The sequence below is a fragment of the Anguilla rostrata genome, chromosome 1 (assembly GCF_018555375.3).
Source record: "Anguilla rostrata isolate EN2019 chromosome 1, ASM1855537v3, whole genome shotgun sequence".
NCBI classification, from domain to species: Eukaryota; Metazoa; Chordata; class Actinopteri; order Anguilliformes; family Anguillidae; genus Anguilla; species Anguilla rostrata.
Window position 1 is genome coordinate 52011988 of NC_057933.1, and position 20001 is coordinate 52031988.

At 41.3% G+C, this 20001-nt stretch overlaps 1 long non-coding RNA gene across 1 annotated transcript; it reads left to right on the forward strand.

Annotated features, from left to right (window-relative positions):
• Positions 1-840: 840 nt before the first annotated feature.
• On the forward strand, positions 841-4848 carry LOC135241947 (uncharacterized). Its single transcript, XR_010326177.1, has 2 exons — positions 841-942; positions 3811-4848. It is a non-coding gene; the product is annotated as an uncharacterized LOC135241947 (long non-coding RNA).
• Positions 4849-20001: the final 15153 nt, after the last annotated feature.

Below are 20001 nucleotides of genomic sequence, written 5' to 3' on the forward strand. Positions count from 1 at the left end.
GATGCATTTCTGAGTTTCTGTCTACCAGGAACCATGACACGTTAAAATTTGGCTAGTTAACAGTTTTGCAATCTTGTTCAGAATAGAGCCTTGGCTGTATGGTTACTCAGCTTGCATCAATGCATACTTCCAAATATTCATTATCGTCTTACAATATAGCATTCTCCTCTATTTATAGAATGTAGGGGAGAGAGAGGAAATAACAGTTTTCGTATTTGGCTCAAATCTGAAAATATTACTCCAGATAGATCAATACTTTGTTGATACGAACAACCTACATCCCTTGGCTAAGAATACACACCACAATTACATTTTTGGGACATACCATTAACTAGCAATCTGATCGAAAGTACTGAGAGTGAAATGTTACATTTAACCCCGAGGTAGGGGTAAAAACGAACATGGCGCAAGGTAAATCTAACAGTCTTAATAGATTTAAAAGTTAACACATATCAAGGCAACTCAATACAATTACATATATTTGGATTCCTGGACATACACACGCAATACAGTAGCAGAAACAAAAACTATCGTTAAAAGAATTCACTTGCATATAGCCAACATATAGATGCAAAAATTCACTTGCAAAAAGCACGTAGAATTTAAGCAATCTCTCCCGAAATATTTATTGAACTTTCCCATCATTCATTGGAGATAAAGAGATGGTTTTGTGTGTTTTACCTTAAATATGTTCAAGCTTGATGCATCTACCTAAAAAGTCTGTGTTATATATATATACAAACATACTTTCAATGTGCAAAAATCCCAAATTACCCACACATGCAAAACACTGTCTATAAGTGAACAGCAGCAAACAACATTGACTATATTAGCATGCACCAACACGCTCTATTCCAAAGCAGTGCTGCCCATTGTTTCCTAAATTATTTCACGTAACTTGGCCCTGTTTGAAAGTTTGAAAGACCACATTCTCGTCAAAAGGTAAGATAAAAAACACATGCCCAAGTTGCATGAAATAATTTCGGAAACATTGCCATCTTTATCACTAACATTACACTTGCGCTGTATCGTTAGCAAGCTGGCTAACGTTAAACTTGTTGCAAGCCTCAAATTATGGGAGGCAAGTGGAAACTGCTAGCAGATAGCTGGTTTACTGTAGTTAACTTTTGACTGTTATAGTTAATGTCACTGGCTAGCTAGCAATTGTTCAGTAAGTTAACAGAAGAGAAGGCTGCTAGCTAGTGGGTTGTTGTGATGAAACAGCTAGTTAGCCACCCAGCTAACATTATTTCATCATTGATATACCGCCAGTACCGTTTCATAATGGTTTAGCTAATCACCGTCTTTTAGTGCTTTTCACATACAAATATGTAACATTATTGAAACATTGTCTGTACGGAAATATTAGTTAAATTGTTTAAACTTTCCCACTGGGAAATGGATAAATGACTGATACATACTATTGAAGAAATGAGAAGAAATGTTTTGTTTTATCCTACGGTTTTCTGTCTAGCAGCTTTGAGCACTTCACTCATACTATGCTTCATTGATCAAAAGCCTTAAATTTGACTATTCATTCAGTGATTAATTGCCTGCTAATTGCAGTGGGGTAACTTTGTCCTTTCATTTAGCTTTTATTAAAAAATGGCTATTGTCAGCAGTTTAACAGTTATTTTTTCAATTAATTGTTATTAAGGAAAATGACATCAGTTTGGGTCATGAAAAACATGGATTAATCTTTGGGTCATTGCTGAAAAGGTTTGTGCACCCCTGACCCAATCTATTCAGTAAGACTATGTTTTTTTGTCCGAGACCACATCAGTTTCAAAGATAGTGTATTGTTTGATATATCATTCACATTGTTTGTATGCTTGTCTGTGGGTTTTGAACGAGTTAGCAAATATAGCTCGTAAAACGGTTGTAAATAAACCTCAAAATCAACCCAGCTCCTTATATTTCTATTAGCTAACGCTAGTTGGTAGGCTATATTTTGCATACTTCCACGCAATTTTTTCAGAAAATACAACTACATCACCAACACATCATACATTAGCTCTGCGAATGATGTGATTCAAGGTTATGCTAATTCAATGGACTGAATACCTCTTGATTCTTATTCTTTTATGTATTTCAGGTATAACTGGGTTGAAAATATGACTATAAACCCCTTAGTTTGATAGAAAAGGGCAGGAGTTATTCAATTATAGCCTAAGGAGAAATTGAGTTGTGGTGCACTGGACGCCATATTGGTTTCTGCAACTTCTCTCCAGTTCATATACGCTCTATGGAAAACGAAGAAAGAAAAAACCCAAAATAACCCACGTTTGGGGCTTTATTGTTTGTATTTGTGAATTATTTTTGTTTACACGAGGTTAGAAGGTACAGAAGTTAATGTTCTTAAGGGCTGTCTGTGGTCATTCTGGTTATTTCAGTAGGAAACCCTGAAAAGTGTCAAACTCTCTGTGCTGTATAGGTATGATGCATGCCACCGCTCCAAGCCGTAACTTGGTGGGATGGCAGGTATGCCATCCCAATGTATTCCTATTAAAGGATGCACTACACTTGAGATGCATCCCTCCCTAAATTCCTAGCTGCTAATTGTGGTTTTAAAACCAACTTAAAACCTTTGTAAAATTGGAATCGACAAAAGTGGTTTTTGGGACTGACAACACAAATTTATACAATCAAGCATAACATTTCATTCACCCAACATGAGATGCAATAAAACAGTTCCAGCTTGTTTTGGTCCCGTTTAACTCCAAGTTATCATACATTCCGAGGTCTGAACTTTGATGGAAAGCACATGGTGAAGATTAGGCAGCTTTCCTCACTCACTTTCAGTCCAGCACTCAGCTATTCCCTTGTGCAGTGTTATCCACTGTTGGCTTCTGGTCTTCATTCAGTCTCATGTCTTAATTAGAGGCATTCGATGGGGACTTGTTCCAGGTATTAATCCGTTGCCATGAGAAAAGCATCTGTTATAAGTCCCAGAACTTAATATCCAGGACCAGATATGGGTAGTGCTCCTCTCTTAGAGGACAGCACCAATTGAATGAGGTAACAGCTAGTATTATGAACAAGCAGCTGTCAAAGTCTTCATCAGTCAAATCTGGAACAAGGATTTTCTCAAAGCTGTTCATGATGCTTGAATGCATGAACAAACAGGCGGAGTACGGCGTAATTCCCAGCCACCTCCACTATGACCCACTGTTACAGGTGCCAGGGACACATGTAGGTAACTATCCAAAATGATCAAATGTAATCACTGGTGAGGAATACTAAAGGCCACATCTTACAGCTGTCTTGAAGTATACGGGTATGTATAAAAGACAGCAATTACTTTTAAAAGCTGAGTGAACTACTTAGCATATTTAAAATACAACTAAACTTTATATAATCATATTTCAAGTATGCCAAAGTATTATACTTTTCCCCATGGGCAGCTTTACTACACAAACCATGCAATGGTAGATTAGAACTATAGTGCTTTGGGTACTACAGGACTTGGGCCTTCTGGAGGCTACTGACTCTGGTACCCCATGCTGGCGAACTTAATTATTAGCTGCAAACCGACTCAGCATGAACATTATTAGCGTGCATTAAAAAGCAATCCAGTAATAATTATAAAGCAGGTGTTTTAAAAGTACCTTAACAGAGGAGGGGTGTTAAGTATGTATTGATGGAAAATAAAAACACAAAGAATGTGAGTAGGTGGTAGACTGGGGGTGGGGGTGGGGGTGTTTAAAATGTGTATGTCTATTTGGCTTTCTCCTAATTTAGCCTATTTTGCTGACATTATGTAATGCACTCTCAGTCTCAGCTTTTCTTTTTTTTGTTTCTAATTATAAGGGAAAAACAGAATGGATATGTGAAAATGATCACATGGAATTGGAGAGAGGGGCCCCTAGGGACTTCACAGATGCATCAGACATTAGCTTAAAGACAGACTTCGTGGCTTGGGCAGGTGTCCCCACTCCCACCCCCACCCAAGATGCTGCAGGGAGGAGGGGTGGGTGTCAGAAAAGTGAGATCCTCCTGGCATCAAAAGTGCTGAAACTGAGCCATGTAATCGCAGGGGTTTAACAGTGTCAGCGAGGAGGAAGAGGCAAGCATCCCTAAGCCTTCAACATCTTTATGATCCCAGCGGAAGACTCAAAAGTATTCCCAGGGAGAGGGGATGAAAGGCAAGGCCGTGAAAAACGTTCTTCGGAGAACAAGAGCAGCCACAGTTTGCCCGCCGACCCCGGTGCGCCGCACCGGCGGTATCCGGGAGGGCAGGGGAGGCGGGGTCAGCGAGGTTGTGATTGGCCGTTGACGCGGGCCATGAGCAAAGCCACCTTGACCTCATTGGATGGGAGGAAGGTGCCCCGCGCTGGTCTGACGTCGGCGGGTGAATTGGCAGGGGCCTCACCTCGGGGTTGGAGGGCACCGGCGGCACACTCGGCTGCAGGGGGAGCCCCCGACTCCGTGGGCCGCCGCGTGATGGGCGCACCTGCTGGAGGGGATGCGGAGGGCAGGGGGCCTCAGGAGAGCACCTGACGAGGGGTAAGACCTTCACCCCACCCGGAGAGGGGACTGGGGAAGGGAGGGCGGCACCTGTTTCTCGGGAGGCAGACACCATGACCCCTCTTGTCTTACCTCAGCAGCTAGGCTCACCCATCCGAGGACGACACATGCTCCACTCCCCCCCGCCCCCACTTTTATCTGCCATGTAGGGGTCAAAGGTTAGAGGAAACCAGAACAAGAAAACACAGTCTGATCGGGCGGTGAAGAGTAACAAGCGCGCATACACTGTACATCGCTGTGAATCACATGTTCACTTGAGATGCGAAGTTTATAGAACCAGTCGACCTTTGGCCTAGGTGCAAACATCCTAAAGGAACACCAGATCTACGCAGAAAATATCTGGTAATCCTTCCGTGTCGCATGAAAAACCAATAAACGACCTTCCCTCACATCTACAGCACAGTAGCATTTCAGTCGACGTCTTCCGTTTCCTTGCTTCAAAGCCCTATACGCTCAAGTCTTAATGCGTGCGTATAGAAGATGTGTCAATGATCATGCTTCAGAAATCAGCAACTTGTTTCAGATGGGTTGCAAGTGGAGGAGGATGTAATTGGCGTTCCTCACCTCCTGTGCCAGCTCTCTTGTCAAGTGCGAGCTGCAGGCAGACAGGCAGTGTTTTGAGTAGCACCTCCCTCGCTGTTCTTCTCAGATGAAAAAAGGCGAGATGTGTGTTTTGGATTAGTGTCCTACAGCACAATAAATCTTTGTTCAACAAATGTTAAGCAGATGGCTCTGTGTATCTTGGTAAAAAAAATGAAATAAATAAAAAAATAAACTGAACAACGACAACGAAAAACCCTCCCCCACACACCGCACCTTCTTCTGTTGACGGACGTACGGTATGGATGCTTGTCTCTTTGAATGCTGTGAATTGCGCTCATACATAAGGACAGAGTGAGAAAGGCAGCAGAGAGGCAGTGTACAGTGCTGGACTCTGGACCCCACTGGCCCTGCTCTGGGTGTCCACATTTGTTGTTTATAAAAGCGCGTAGGGCCAGGGGCTAAATCTCTAGAGTGGAACATCACAAAATGGCCGGAGACCACGCTGTGGCACCACAATTTGAGTTATCTCTTTGAAAACAGGCTTGGTGGTCATTTCCTGTGCTTTTTTCCATTCTAGAGTTTACAGGCTGTGAGAGGATGGAGAGAGCTTGAGATTTGTGGAGAGGATGAGACTCCCAGTCTTTTCCAATGAGATATCTTTCTTCTAATTTCAATATTCAACTTGACATTGTGTCCAGTCGACCTTGCTTGACTTCTCTGAGCTCTTATCTGATATGAATCTTCAAATTATAATATTAATTTGATCATTAATGCTGATGGTATGAGATGGCACTGTAGCTTAAATTTGTTTCTCAATACTGTTTGTCAAGATGGATAAATACTCGGAATCAAGACGAAACAAATTTTTATCACATTAATATTTACGCACACACACACACACACACACACACAGAAGAGTTTGAGATTACAGCACTGTGACTTTGATCAAGTCTAAAACACTCCATAGAGCTGTTGTTTTATAATTACAACTAACATATGAACACATTTTATTTCTCAATTTGGGACACAGAAAGGGCCTCAAATTTTTACTACTTTGTGGCTGCCTTTGACTTTGTACCTACCCAATGCCAAAATACTCCACATTTTAACGCTAATTCCTTGATACTCAGACAGATATATGCACAGACCACTGACTGAAGCAAGTTATTGAACTTCAGCGTGGATCTTTTTCGTCTTGCTGACAATCAGGGGAAAGTTAACACTGCAGCCCACCAGGCAATTACCTGCGTACCTGTTCCTGCTGCAATTGCAGGCTGAAGACAAATAATTAGTCTGACAAATGACTGCCAGGCGCATCCCCCTTGTTGTGCTTGAGACGTGTAATTGGGAGCTGTTGAGGAGGATGCTGACGAGTCGCGGTAATTAGCGCTTACCCATGTAACCAGCCTCTCACAATAAAGGCTGCAGGATGGGTTAGGTTAGGGGAAGCACACACACTGCTTCCATTTGTGGCAGCGGCAACACAGCAGGTCGACTTTGACTTTTACGTACAGCAAGGTGTAGCCACAGCTAAATTTGCGGCAAATGAATATTTATCTGCGAAGACGTGGCTCTGATAAGCTGCTCGCACAATGACAAGCTATTGTGCGAGCTGGATAAATCAGAGAGAGGCTTCATCCTGGAGTCAACCTGCGAGCAGGACATTTCTCCGAGAATAACTGTTCCTGGTTTTATTTCTGGCATCATCTCTCCTCTATCTCTTTTTTTATAGAAATGTGACGGTGCCTGATTTCACTTGGCCTCGTGTCAGGTGTGGGTGGCACTGTGAAAGTTGAAACATTTGAGTTTTGTGCCCCCCTCTGGGCAGTGCTGCGTGGCGCGTGCCACGTCCCATCCCACTTAACTCTGCACCCCACTGCTGCGCCAGCTCTTTGCAGACAATAAAGGCTTTCTTTTCACATCGCCAAAAACTCACTTGTGTTGTCTCCAACCCACTCCTTGGGTCTATCGCACTCCATCTCACTACTTTCTCCATTGGTCTGGGGTGGTGCAACGTTCACCGTGCCAACTAAAGTGAAATGTATCAAAGACGTCGGGGAACATTCCGTTTAGATTACCATTTGGTTGTAATACAGCACTAGAAGAACATTGACCTAACAGTCTTGGAAAGTAATTGTTTTATGCAAGTTTCGTCAATGCCACAAAAAAACTTTTGCCAATACAAAGAACATGAGTGTCAATCTGCAATTTGAGCACTGTATTTAAAACTGGAATGACTAAACTGAATATTCAAAGGTCATCCAGAAATTCTCCTTTTGACTTACAAATAGGGACCTGCATAAAACTGGACAAATCTAGGGGTTGGGTTGAGCTGAGCTGAGAACCAAATAATTGTTATCAGGGCTGAGTCACTTCCTTGGGGCTGGGCCTAGTTCCTTCCAGTGAGGCCATTTAGTCAAAAACACACAGAGAATGGCAGAGATGAGACACTGTCATTAGTGCTTGCCATTGGACCGTGGAAATCCTCATCCCCTAGTGCGTGTTCCTTACCCTGTGGGTGTGAACTTAAAGCACATGTTCACACTCACAAGGTGTGTAACCTAGAGGTAGAGGTTCTCAAACATTTTGTACTTATGAACTGCTTAATGAGTGAAGATATTCTGTGTGAACTACCCTTTTTAAAAATGCACCCAGACATATGTTCAGTGTTAAAAATGAAATCATTTTTAAACATTTATCAAATTAACCGCATGGGTACTGTATCTAACGTGGTGAATGTAACAAGTGCAATGTTTCATTTTACTGTCGTGATTGTCAGTGGGAAGTATTACATATCAAAAATCCTTTTAACAAGTTAACATACTGTACAGCCATATAATCCAATCTGAAAAGTTACAAGTAAACTTCATCAATATGTTTCACAGAAAATAAACAAGCATTAATCTTTTTTTTGGGGTTTTCCTTTATTTGATAGAGCAGTGTAGAGACAGGAAGAATTAGGAGGAGAGAGAGGGAGAGACGCGAGACAAAGGTCGGTCATCGACATCGCGGCGCGCGTTGAGCATGTGGTTAGCGCTCTATGGGCTGCGCCACTAGAGGCCCAATAAGCATTATTCTAAAGAAATGCTATCTCATCTCTCACCGGGTTTCTTCAATTCTGACACATCAAAGGAATGAATCCCAATTCCAAGTGCATACGAAGGCATTTAAATTACTTGAATATTCTGTGCTTTAAATGCTCACATTCCATAAAGGATATGTAAACCCTCCCTATGATTGATTGCTGTTTGATATTTTGTATTAGGCTCACAGACGTAAAAACATTACAGTGTATTACCAACACATGGAGGAGTACTTCATATTTTCAAAAAAGAATTACACATGCATCATGGTTTCAACAGTACTGTGTGAAAAGGACCAACCAAACACATTATTATAATTAACCCAATATCCATGCCCAGGAACACAGTTCTTGCCTCATAATAATAACTGAAATGTCTTCTTATTATTTCCCTTTTCCTACTAGCAGCACATGTATTGGTACTAATAAATGTAATACTGAATGACCAGTCATGATTATCTTTAGCAGTCTAACATAAACATAGCAACGGTGTATGGAGAAGCAAGAAAAATGTGAATAGTACCCTTAGCCAGAGGCCTCGGCCTACCTATCCCTGTTAAAGTGGTGCCAGTGACACATATAATATGTATGTCTGACGTCTGTCAGTCAGCTGAGGTTGTTGTGGAAGTTTAGAGGGGGAGAATATAGTGAACTTTGGAGACGTGAGCTAGAACAAGAACGTGAACCGATATCAGCCCCGGAGCAGCAATAGTTTAGTTAGTTCCCTTGGCTGGGGAGCTTGGTCTTCAGCTCAGCAGGCTAATCAGATCTCATAATGAGCCACAGCCAGTGAAGGTGTGCAAAACCTGCAGCAGAACAGCCACGTTTACAGGAAAACAGTGCTTATTTCCTTAAAAAAGAAATGTTTATTAGGCTTGGCATTTACATGGTTAAACCTGAAGTTTCCCAGATGTGTAAGCAGTCTCTGCCTATAATGCAAAGTACTTTAGCCAATAAATTTGGCCCTTTGCTGCAAGGCCTACACATGATGCCGACTCACTCAGAAGGAGTAGTTGAGGGGACCACAAACCCACTTTCCTCACTCAGGCTTATCGCCTGTGGTATTGGATCAAACTCAGCAAAACTGGCGGTATGCTCATGAGGGAAGGGATTTGGCAACCAAGGGTGTAGGGGAAGGATTGGGAGGCAGCCTATGCTATGCTGGTGGAAGGCTGATGGGAATTGTATCATAATGCCAAATTATAAGACTGGTTTTGCCGAGCATGGCAGAATTTTAAAGAGGTTCTATTTATAACATCCAAAACAAATATTTCTGGTATACATTTTCCAAGTTTTATTTCATCTCACCTGACAATACATACAAACACACTATTATGAGCAGTGTTCCTGTCAACTTAATTAAACATGGAGAAACTAGAAAAGTATTCTGGGAGCTGCAGTTTTGTTTAATGACAAGCTGTAGCTGACCACGCTGCACACAACTGCTGATCAACTGGCGTTGCCGCCAATGGGGAGGGAGGGCAGAAATAAGATGGGTGACTAGCTTATGGGATGGACACTAAGTACTAGTATTAGAAAAAATTACAGAAGAGCCACTGTTGAATACTATTGACAACCACAATTTAGTCCAAAATATTTTGATCGTTAAGTTTGTACTGTACCAAAACTATACTGCCACCCTTGGTCCTGATCAACAGTTTTGGAGCTACTGTTGTCAGTAACCCATCCCATTTCCATCACAAGAATTGAAGACCACACCCTCCACATTCTGTCCCAGTGGTATACCCCTGGACATGGTCACAACAAAGGCAAAGCCAAATCATTTTGAATGGAAGAGTCAGCCCACCGTCTCTGTTCAGTCTCTCAATTTATATCTTCTTCACTCCAGGTGCAAACAAGATGTTCATGTTTTCCAGACATGTTTGTATGGCGAAAATGTAAATGATGTACGTTTAATCAGAGATTTCTTTAATCATTTAGATTCAATATGATATGACAGATGTATAGTTGTGTTCTGGCTGACCTGAATAAAAATGAAATGCAAATTAACCAGATTAAATTTATATAACCACATATATTCATCTTCTAAGGACCAAGAACAATGTATCTTTTTATTGAGAGATCAGAATATGTGCCAGGAACAAAGTAAGATGTATTGTTTTGGCAGATTTCCTGTCATGGTATCTATTTATTTCTGCTTTCCAACAAGTATTAGCTCTCACCTCCAATATAGTATAATAAAACATTTTGCACTGCCGACACAAGCTTACTGTCAGATATCACACTGTTGTCTCATACATTTTTTTTATTTTGTTTTTCCGCAGTCTGTTGTTGTTGCTTTTGTTTCTTTCTCCTTTTTTCCCCATGGGCAACAGAAACCGCCCACCATCTACTTTACAGGTTTCACAAAATAGTTTATCAGCTATCTGGAGGGAGAACTTTGATAATTGCAGAAGGAACACATTGACACAGCGATGGAATTACGGGAAGAAATACTGTAAACACTGCAGCAAATTTCCCTCTTGTTAAACCAGACTGTTCACAGGAAGCCAGATAACAATATTTAATTCTCAGAAATTTCCCAAAAAGTTAAGGTTAATACATTCCCAACATGTACATTTGTTCTGGGTGTGCATTTAATGTATTTAAATCAGAAGAAACATTGACAGAATGGTTTTATAATGTTATCTTTGTTATTCCAGTTCAAGAATAGTTTGAATTGTCAATGGTCTTTCATACTAATTTTATCAGGAAATTTGCCTAAATTCAATTAATCTGGAAGTTTTGGTCTTACATTCAGAACACATTTTAAATGACATGTATCCTAAATAATGTCCCCAATTAATACATATTTTAACTTTTGTAAAATATTTGTGTTTGTCTGCCAACATTACATGATTCGCATCTGTACTGATCCTACTAGAAAAAAAAGGGGTCTTTAATTAAGCTGTAACTTCAGCACAGTTTTGTAAAAACCTCACACAGATGTATGAAGATGATTCTAGAATGTGAAAAAAAAATTATGTTTTGGAAGAAAGGCTTTTTAAATTATAAATTGGATTGTCATTTGTTCTCATTCAAAAATTAAAAGTTTTTTCAAAAAATGATCAGATCCACTACTAATGGGAATTGGGAACACATTTTTTAATTAGTTGTGTCTACAAATCTTAACCTTGATCAGAGAGACCTGAGTAGTTTGACTGGAACTACAGGTTGTAGGTGTCAGTCAACTTCTGGATCAAATATAGTTTGATAAAATTACATTTGGTGATTGCTTGTTAGTTCTTGCTATGTGTGCCAGTGTGCATGTGTGTGTTTGTGTGTGTGTGTGAGAGAGAGAGAGAGAGAGAGAGAGAGAGAGAGCATGAGAGAAGTGAGCCAAATTAAAGATAACTGATTAAAATTAAAGATTAACTGAATCCAGACCGCAAGTCAACACAATTGGGCATTATTGGACAAAACTCCTTTTAAACACAAGAAGAAATACTGAGTAAGAAAGAAAAAAGTGAAACACGAAGGAGAGAGAGGGGAAAAAAGGAAAGGGCAAAGGAAGGTACAGTCAAGTGACTGAGAGATTTAAAATGGTCATCGCGGCTGATGATGGGCATAACGTATTACCCGTCCCCTGCTGGATGCAGACGCGCCTACGGTCTCTGCGCCGCAACACAGACTTCTTATCACGCCTGTCCACCTGTCCCTCTCTCCAGTCCATCTTCTCAGCGGCCCTCTGCGATTGCATCTCCAGCGTTACTGCCAAAACACACAACATGGCAGCAAGCGACATAAAGTCTGCCATTCAAAAAAAAGCCTCTTTATCATCCTATGAAATCAAGAGGACAGCAAACAGGATTGGTGTTTTGGGGTGGGGGGGCAGTCTGGTGGTTAAACCTCTAGTTGGTGATTTAGAGCAGGCAAGGACAATGTGTAGCTGGCTGCAGTAGGCGAAAACATGTAGTAGTGCATGACTAGGAAAACCTGTGTATAGAAATAAAATGTTCAGAACGTAAGGATAAATTCTAAAAGAATGAAGCCTCAGTTTATTCTTCACTCCATATTCACTCACCATAAGGCAAAGTAGAACCAACTGAAATTTGTAGAGAGGAGAACAATAATAACTAAAAATAACATTTTTGTATTAAAATGGTTAGCCTATTTAATAATTTATATGAAAAGCAGAACAGTATTGCAAATTGTGTTTTCTGTAAGTCATGTTCACACTGTGTTTATTATGATTTTATGTGCAGTTAGCCATTTATGTAGTAAAACAGCTTGCCTTAGATTGGTTTTCCGAGTCTTGGAAATGTCATTTGGAAAGAAAATTAATTAAATTAGTAACAAAATGAAGTATTTCTGGAAATTAAACTGTGTATTTCAGTATATAAGGAGTAGTGACAAGAGCTACAAAAGTTTAAAATTAAATGTGCGCTTAGTTAAATGGTCAGTTTAAGGGATCTGATCCCTTCAGGTTTCTGTGGATAAGACTAAACCTGAATTGTTTTATATTTAATTGTTTGTTTCTGGTTTTAACAACAGCAAAAACAAAATCAATCAATAATAATAATAATAATAATAATAATAATAATATACCCACAATTACACAATGTATGAATGTATAATAATATAAAATCTATGAATTTATAATAATAATAATAATAATAATAATAATCTTAATTTGCATAGTGCCTTTTAAGCAGTGTGCTCAAAGCATTTTACAGCAGGAATAAAGCCTTGAAAACACAAAAAGGAAAACATTGACTCATGGGACTTTTTGTCTCACAAGTACAGAGAAAAAGAATAACATGATAATATAGAAATTACATAGAATAAAAGCAAGACAGCAAAGGGGGTTGTCTTATATCCAGATACTAAAGAAGCTGTCCCGACATCGTCTGGCAAGCCATTTCACAATCTCAGGCCCTGAACACTGAAAGTGTCGTCAACCTGGGTTTGGGGCAGATATAGAAAGCCCTTCTCGGATCGCCTCAGGGGGAACTGTGGGTTATAAAGGAGTCAGATCAGTGCGGTAGCCATGAGTAATAGCCATGGAATTTTAAAAAGTCATATAAATTGATGTGGTTGTGTGTCAGCTGGACATAGTGCAAGTTTCTGTATGAAATTGCGGGACTGCATTTCTGAGTGACCCGGTGCGCAGCGCTGTAAATGCTTTTCTTTCTGAATTCAGACCACAATTAATTATGTCCAATTGACAATTGAATCTGAGAGGCAGCCTGTGAAAACAACACAGATTTGGGCATTTAAAAACGTAATGTGTTTTTCCATCAACCTCAGTTAAGTAGGGGGCCGTGTTAAAATGTCATTGGTTTACTTTCATACACTTATTCTTAATATGCACTAAAAGAATATTAAAATTCTTCTGCCTTATTGCCATTTTAATATTTTAATACCCCCCGCCCCCTGACCAGAAAAAAAGGTTTCCCTAGATTGCGTTCTATTCTAGGTTCTAGTTCCAAAGCTTTATCATCTCTCAATGCCCCCCACAAAAATGAGTACCCCAGGCTGCAGATCCCAAATATCAGTAAAATGGTTAAGTGATGTCATCTCTACCCAGCATCCACTATTCAGACAGCAATTCAGTGGATGTTCAGCACATTACTACATGAGATCATGTTGAAAAGGAGACATCATATATTATGTATCTATATCCGATTTGTTTTTACACCATTATACAGTAGATATGTAATAAATTACATTTCCCATAACACTACCAGTGATGTATAAACAATTCTTTAAAAACATATTTATTCCATAGGAGAATCATAAATATGTGACACTTAAAATATGTATATATAAACAATATTCTTGTAAAGAAAAATATTGTAATGAATATCCCCTGGGACTCATCCAGAGACCTCCAGGGGTCCCCAATCCCCAGTATGAAATTGCCTGTAACAATGGATAACAGTGGCCACTTTCAAAATGAATAATGATGAGACATCAATATTTACCATTCTTTCAGGCTTATGAAAGGACTGTGGCTGGAGTCTAGCTGCTCAACAACTATACTGGTAACTAGGGTGGTGTTACTCCCAGTCCTGGCAAAGGCACTGTTCTTTCACCAAAGAAATAAACCATCATACCTTCAGTAGATATTCAGTACGAGTGCAGAGAAATAGAGAAAATGTAAGCTTTGTAAATTACCCCTGACGAGGGCACTTGCTAATATAGCAGTAGTAATAATATGCAGAAATGAACAGAATCCACGTTTGAATCCCATATGCCTCGGATGGCAGTAACTTGCATCAAAAAGGAATGCAGATATTCAGCTTGTGCAAATATAAAGCAGTATTCCTTTTGGCAGACCAGGAAAAAAAAATTGTTTCCTTGGTAGTATTTGAAATATCTTGTTTGAACCCAAATAGACTGACTTTTGCTTAGCAAAATACATAAAGAAATATTTCTTAACATACAGCATGCAAATGCACATTTAAAGTTTTTTTTTTCCCAAAAATGTTTTGCTTATTGGCTTCAGAGAAAATAGACTGCTGTGAAAATGCATGTGTGTTTTTAAATTATTTACTTTTTTCTATGCACGTGCATGTCTGTATTATTGGTGTTTGTTATCATCAATGCTGTTATCATTTAGGTAATATGACTACTAAATCACATTTAGATTTATCGTGAATAATTGAAGAATGCTAAGGAATAATAAAAGCGAAAGGACATTACAATTCTTTTATATTTTTAAATGATGTGTTCGAATTTCATAATGGGGAAGAATTAACCGGGGAAGACAGTAAGGTCATTTGTATAGTAGGACATGCTTCTCTTATATAAGTCTTATATATAAGTCTACAATAAGAAGCCTCACATAATCACATCCTACTTCCTATCCTACTTCCTCTCGCATGCAGGAAAAGCAGACCACATTAGGGCAAATTATTGAACTTGTGGAAATGTGACGGAGTTCTCGGCCCAAGGGGAAGTGGGCGATAAAGTCAATGAGAGTCGTGACACCGCAACCCGGCAGCCACCAGTTTCACAACCCCGCGCCCGTTACGGTTATTGACGGTGTAAATTACGCTTGTTTACAAGACAGCCTCCTTCACTGGAGTGATCTATCTGAACAGAATGAGGTCGTGCCTGTATTATAAACGTACAGGCAAAGATTTGCTAGATTGGATTATTTTAAACCATTTGCAGGGCTACCATTTTGACAAAAAATATCCCCAAGCCAAGGAGTGATGGTCATTCCGTAGCTGTTCCTGACAACGCAACAAAAACAAAAACAACGCGCTGATTTGGATTTCACGTTCAGCTGCTCCTAGTGTCTATGCGGGTGATGTGAGCAAGTATGGCGTGCTGGGGTTAAGCTAATTTCAGCCAGGCCATTTTGGATGAAGTCGGTGAAGGAGAGGAGGGGGGAGCAGGAAATAAACCCTGGCCTTCTCTCACGTTCGTCTGTTGTCCTTTGTGCCGTGTCCACATGTGTCCATGAGCCTGGATCAAATTTCCTGCGCTTACCAGAGTTGTCCAATCTCAAAAAAGCAGCTCCAAAAACAAACCACAACATACACGGCCGCGTTACCACCATTTTGCTGGGTTCTGTTTCCCCTAATTTTAGATGTCTCCTGGTGCTGTTTGGCATTAAAAATAAAATGAGTCCTTTCCTTGCTGTTCTTCTGTGCTTGTCCTCAGAAACAATTAGGTGAAAATGGTGCTCTAATGTGCATTGTCTCTCCCTGTAATTACCGCCTGTGTACTGCAACGTTGCCTCTCTTTTCTTCCATTTACATTGTCTTGTTTTCATCTTTCTTTCTTTTTTTGTTCTCCACCATCTTTTGGACTGAAGAAGAACGGCCCCCGATTGTCTAGCCTGAGGTAAGATTTTTGTAGGTTTACATATCAAAGTCTTTAAACAGATAAGAGATGCTGAAAAGTAAAAGAAGAGACTGAGCTTCCCGGAGAAAGGTTTTTCTTACCGCATGCAAAGGGATAAAAAACAAACAGAAAAGACAGTGAGACAAAAGGGATTATCATTCTTCCAAGGGGGGGGGGGGGGTTGTTATTTATTCTGTTAGGAAACAGGCTGCTTGGTAAAAACTCTTTTGGTTATTTACAAAGAGCAGAGCTGGGAGTAGTTATGCACACTAGTAAATTGATGTTAGAAATTTCAGTCGTAGTTTGTATAAAATGGTGGAACTGAAAACTAATTTGCAGAAGGCATATGCTTTCATGATTACAGTACTAAATTAAAGCAAAATATAAATTAAACTGCCTAGCACTATTCACTGTGAGTGCATAGGTTCAAACAAGCATTATAAACACTATACACTATACATACAACCGAGAGAATTATTAGTGATATAACTTGCTTGTGGGGGTGGGTTACCTCAAATCCGATTACAGTCACCTGAAAACATGAGCAGGTGCCCCCGAAACCTTAGGCAAACGCTGAGTGATGGCCTTGCACGAGCGACTGCAGTCGTTTCAGGTTCGTGTTGCGGGTGGATCGTGAGGAGAAATGCGTGTCACGTTGTCGGCGACGGCGGCCTGTCTGAAGCGGTACGCGTAACGTCGCGTCCGCACACAGCAGACATGACAGCATTTTGATACGGTCCTCACCCCGCCATCCCCGCAACCCTCCGAAATTTGTAATGCATCTCTGTCAAACACAGATAGACAATGTAACGTAATGCATATGGGCATTCTGCAGGGGTCCCTTCAGCTGGTTAGGGGAGACAAGATGGGAACGCTGTAATGATGTAACAGTGGTTTTGGGACAGGAGTGTTAAATTAAACTGGGGAGTAGCTTATACCCCCCCCCCCCAGCTTCACGATCTTTTCAAATCGGATTACCTGTCTCTTATTGGAGGAGAGCAATAACCAGTTTTATAGGATTAACCATTTCACTCCCAGGCCTGCTGTGTCTTGTGCCCGTTGTGGATGAGCAAACAAATGAACAATTAATCTCTTGCTCCTGCACTGACAGTCAGCGCCTTTAAAAAGGCAGGCTTTTTTGCATACTGGAGACTGTGTGTTTAACGAGCTGGATCTGAGCTCTATCAAAAGGAAGTAAAATGAAGGAACTCAACCCCTTTTCAATACATGTAGCTAGTAAACAAACTGAGTTTTGCATCAAGTGGCAACCAAAAATTTATTTGAGGTCACCACAGGAAAATGGGGGATCGAGCCATAGCACACCAAAAGGAGGGGGCTTACGTTATGGCCTTACACGATATGGCAAAATCTGCCATTCTTGGGCAGAAGAAGACGTTTCCCTGACAGAGTGATATCCCTGACAGAGTGATATGTGCGGGAGGAAAGGCTAAAGTGGAACGATAAGGCCAAACCTAAGCAGGACTCCAGCTGCCACAGCCCTGGGCAAGCAGCGCCTGTTCTCTTCAGGAGCCCTGAGATAATGACTTCAGAAGCTTGCATCACGCTAAAGGGGCCGAGCGCAGCCCCGCCGCCGAAAACAGGCTAATCCGCGCGCGGCGCACAGAAAGCACAGGGCCTCGTCGACTAAATATATTACTTACACACGGATATTCATGAAAATTGTTTAACGGGCAGAAACCGGTTTGTTTTCTTCTCCAGAACCCCCCTCTCCCACTACTAGCTCCCCCATAAAATATACCATCTAATTAAACGTCCATGTATCAATGTTGATTAATTGGCCCTGCAGCGGACCCGCCACATTTTACTCTTAATTAAAGCAGGTTGATGCATCTCCTCATCGCGAAAGATGCATCGGCCTTGTTTACATGCAGTGCTTTTAGTGGACATGGTCATTAGTATCCCAACACAGAGGGTCCTTCTCTCCTCCCTCTTGGTCCTCCCCCACCCCCCCCCCCCCCCACCCCCATTAGCCCCATTTGTTGTGCAGGCACAATGATAAAAAAAGAAATGGGAGCTGAACAGCTATTCATAAGCGGTAGGAAAATCTTTGGGCCATTTTCAGATGGAAACATGTACCATTTTGTTTCACTTCCTTGATTTCTCCCAAGTGCACGAGCAAACCTTTGGCATTGACTGTATTAAATAATTCAGGGCGATGCACCAAAACAAAAATAAACTCACAGATGCCCTTGAGTGAGAGCTTTCCTTTTTCATTGACTTCATAATAACAGGCAGTCATTTTACAATAAGAGAAATTCTGTTAAGCAACTGCAACAACAACCCACATCTATCCCTTATGGCTGAAAGTACGCTATATCTCCTAAGCTGTAGTTAATCCACTCAAGGACAGCAGACAGTATGCTAATAATGCAAGACAGTTTGATCAAAGTATGGACATCGACCATCCACAGCAGTTGCGTGTTCTTTTCAGGACTTGTGAAAAGCCTGCATTGTTACACGTTATCGTTGTACATGTTATTTTTTCAAAACTGGGCCTTTGTGTGATATTATAACTGTTAGTGTAGCATTGCTAGCGCAATTGACTCTTGCCCTTCTCGCACATCAAATGATATCTCTGTCGAGGGGTTCTGAAGGGGCTGTGCGCTTGGAGCGCACAGAGAAGAGAGGAGGAGGAGGAGGAGGAGGAGAGGCAGCTCGGGCAGAAGAAAGAGAGGCCCGTCTGGTCGGCGAGCTCGGCGCGAGTGAGCCCTGGTGCGCCTGGCTGCACGGACAGCTCCCATGGGCCGGCGCACCGAGCTTGTAACCGCTAATTGGGCCTGTTAGGGTCAGCAATTAGCCGAGAGCCGTCGAGCACCGGCGACAGCTCCCCCTTTTCCACGGCGCCGCCTTTCACAGGGCCTGCCACTCTTTTGTCAGCGAAAACAATGTGGGCGACCGTTCCCCGGCACCGTGACATCACAATGGAGGGAGGGCAGCACGCAGCTGATATTTCCCAGCATGCCCCGGATCAGAAAGCAGGGAGGAGGGAGGTCTGTGGAACAGACGGCTCCAAGGGAACCGTGCCAGCTGGGAACGTCCAGTCATGGGATTCTGAAAGGACACAGGATGATGCGTTGTCCAGAAATTCCATCAAGGCCTTCTTTTTGGTGTTCACATCATAAATTGTGAACTAATGAACAATTACCTCTTTGCAGATGAATGTTTTCCAGATGTTCTTTGTTCCATGAAGGAGATGTTCTGGTAAATCCGAAAATGACAGGACCCTGTGATTATTCAATCAAATCCCGGAATGTGTCCTCCCTATTTTAACCGTTCCTCAAGGCTCACTAATGATTGTTTGCTATTCTGCATGAGTGACTGCTAGGGGGCATCTCTGCCTGCCTGTTTGGCTGAGTGTCAGGTGTGCGTTTATCTGTGTGTGCACCAGGGTGTGTGTGCATGGTCGCAGTTTCTGAGCTTACCAAATGCAGCTCAGGTGTCAGGCAGTGACAAGAGGGGGTATGCTGAGAGTATCATCATCCTGTCACTATGACAACCAGCACAATTGTTGATGAAGCTCTAATTAATACGACTTCAGGTCATTAGGAGCTCTGCCTCCCAATAACAGCTGCCTGCTCTATCATTATTAATATTATTATTATTATTATTAATTGTTGTTTTATGCTATCAACAACAAAAACAACAATAATAATATGAAATTGCATATACTCATAGTCCATTTTGTAATCTTATTAAATAATATTTATGCCCTCTTTAACCACAGTTCACTATTAAAATGTTTCTCATACACGAGCATATTACAGTTACGTGCGCTTAACTGTGAGATTGCATTACTCTCCCCATTGCCACATTCGAGGCTGTTTGCCCCCTGCAGCTCAAAGACACTTCCCGAGCCCCGCCCCACCCCTGTGCCACATCGCCTCTTCCCCTCATAAGAAATGTCACCATGGAGAAAGCCTTTAAAAAGGAGACAAATTAACCGTTTCTGCTTTCGTCGAGCTTGCTCTCCTCTATCTCTGACATGTACGCATTGTCCCAGTGTGGCATAAATTATAGCTGACACGTAA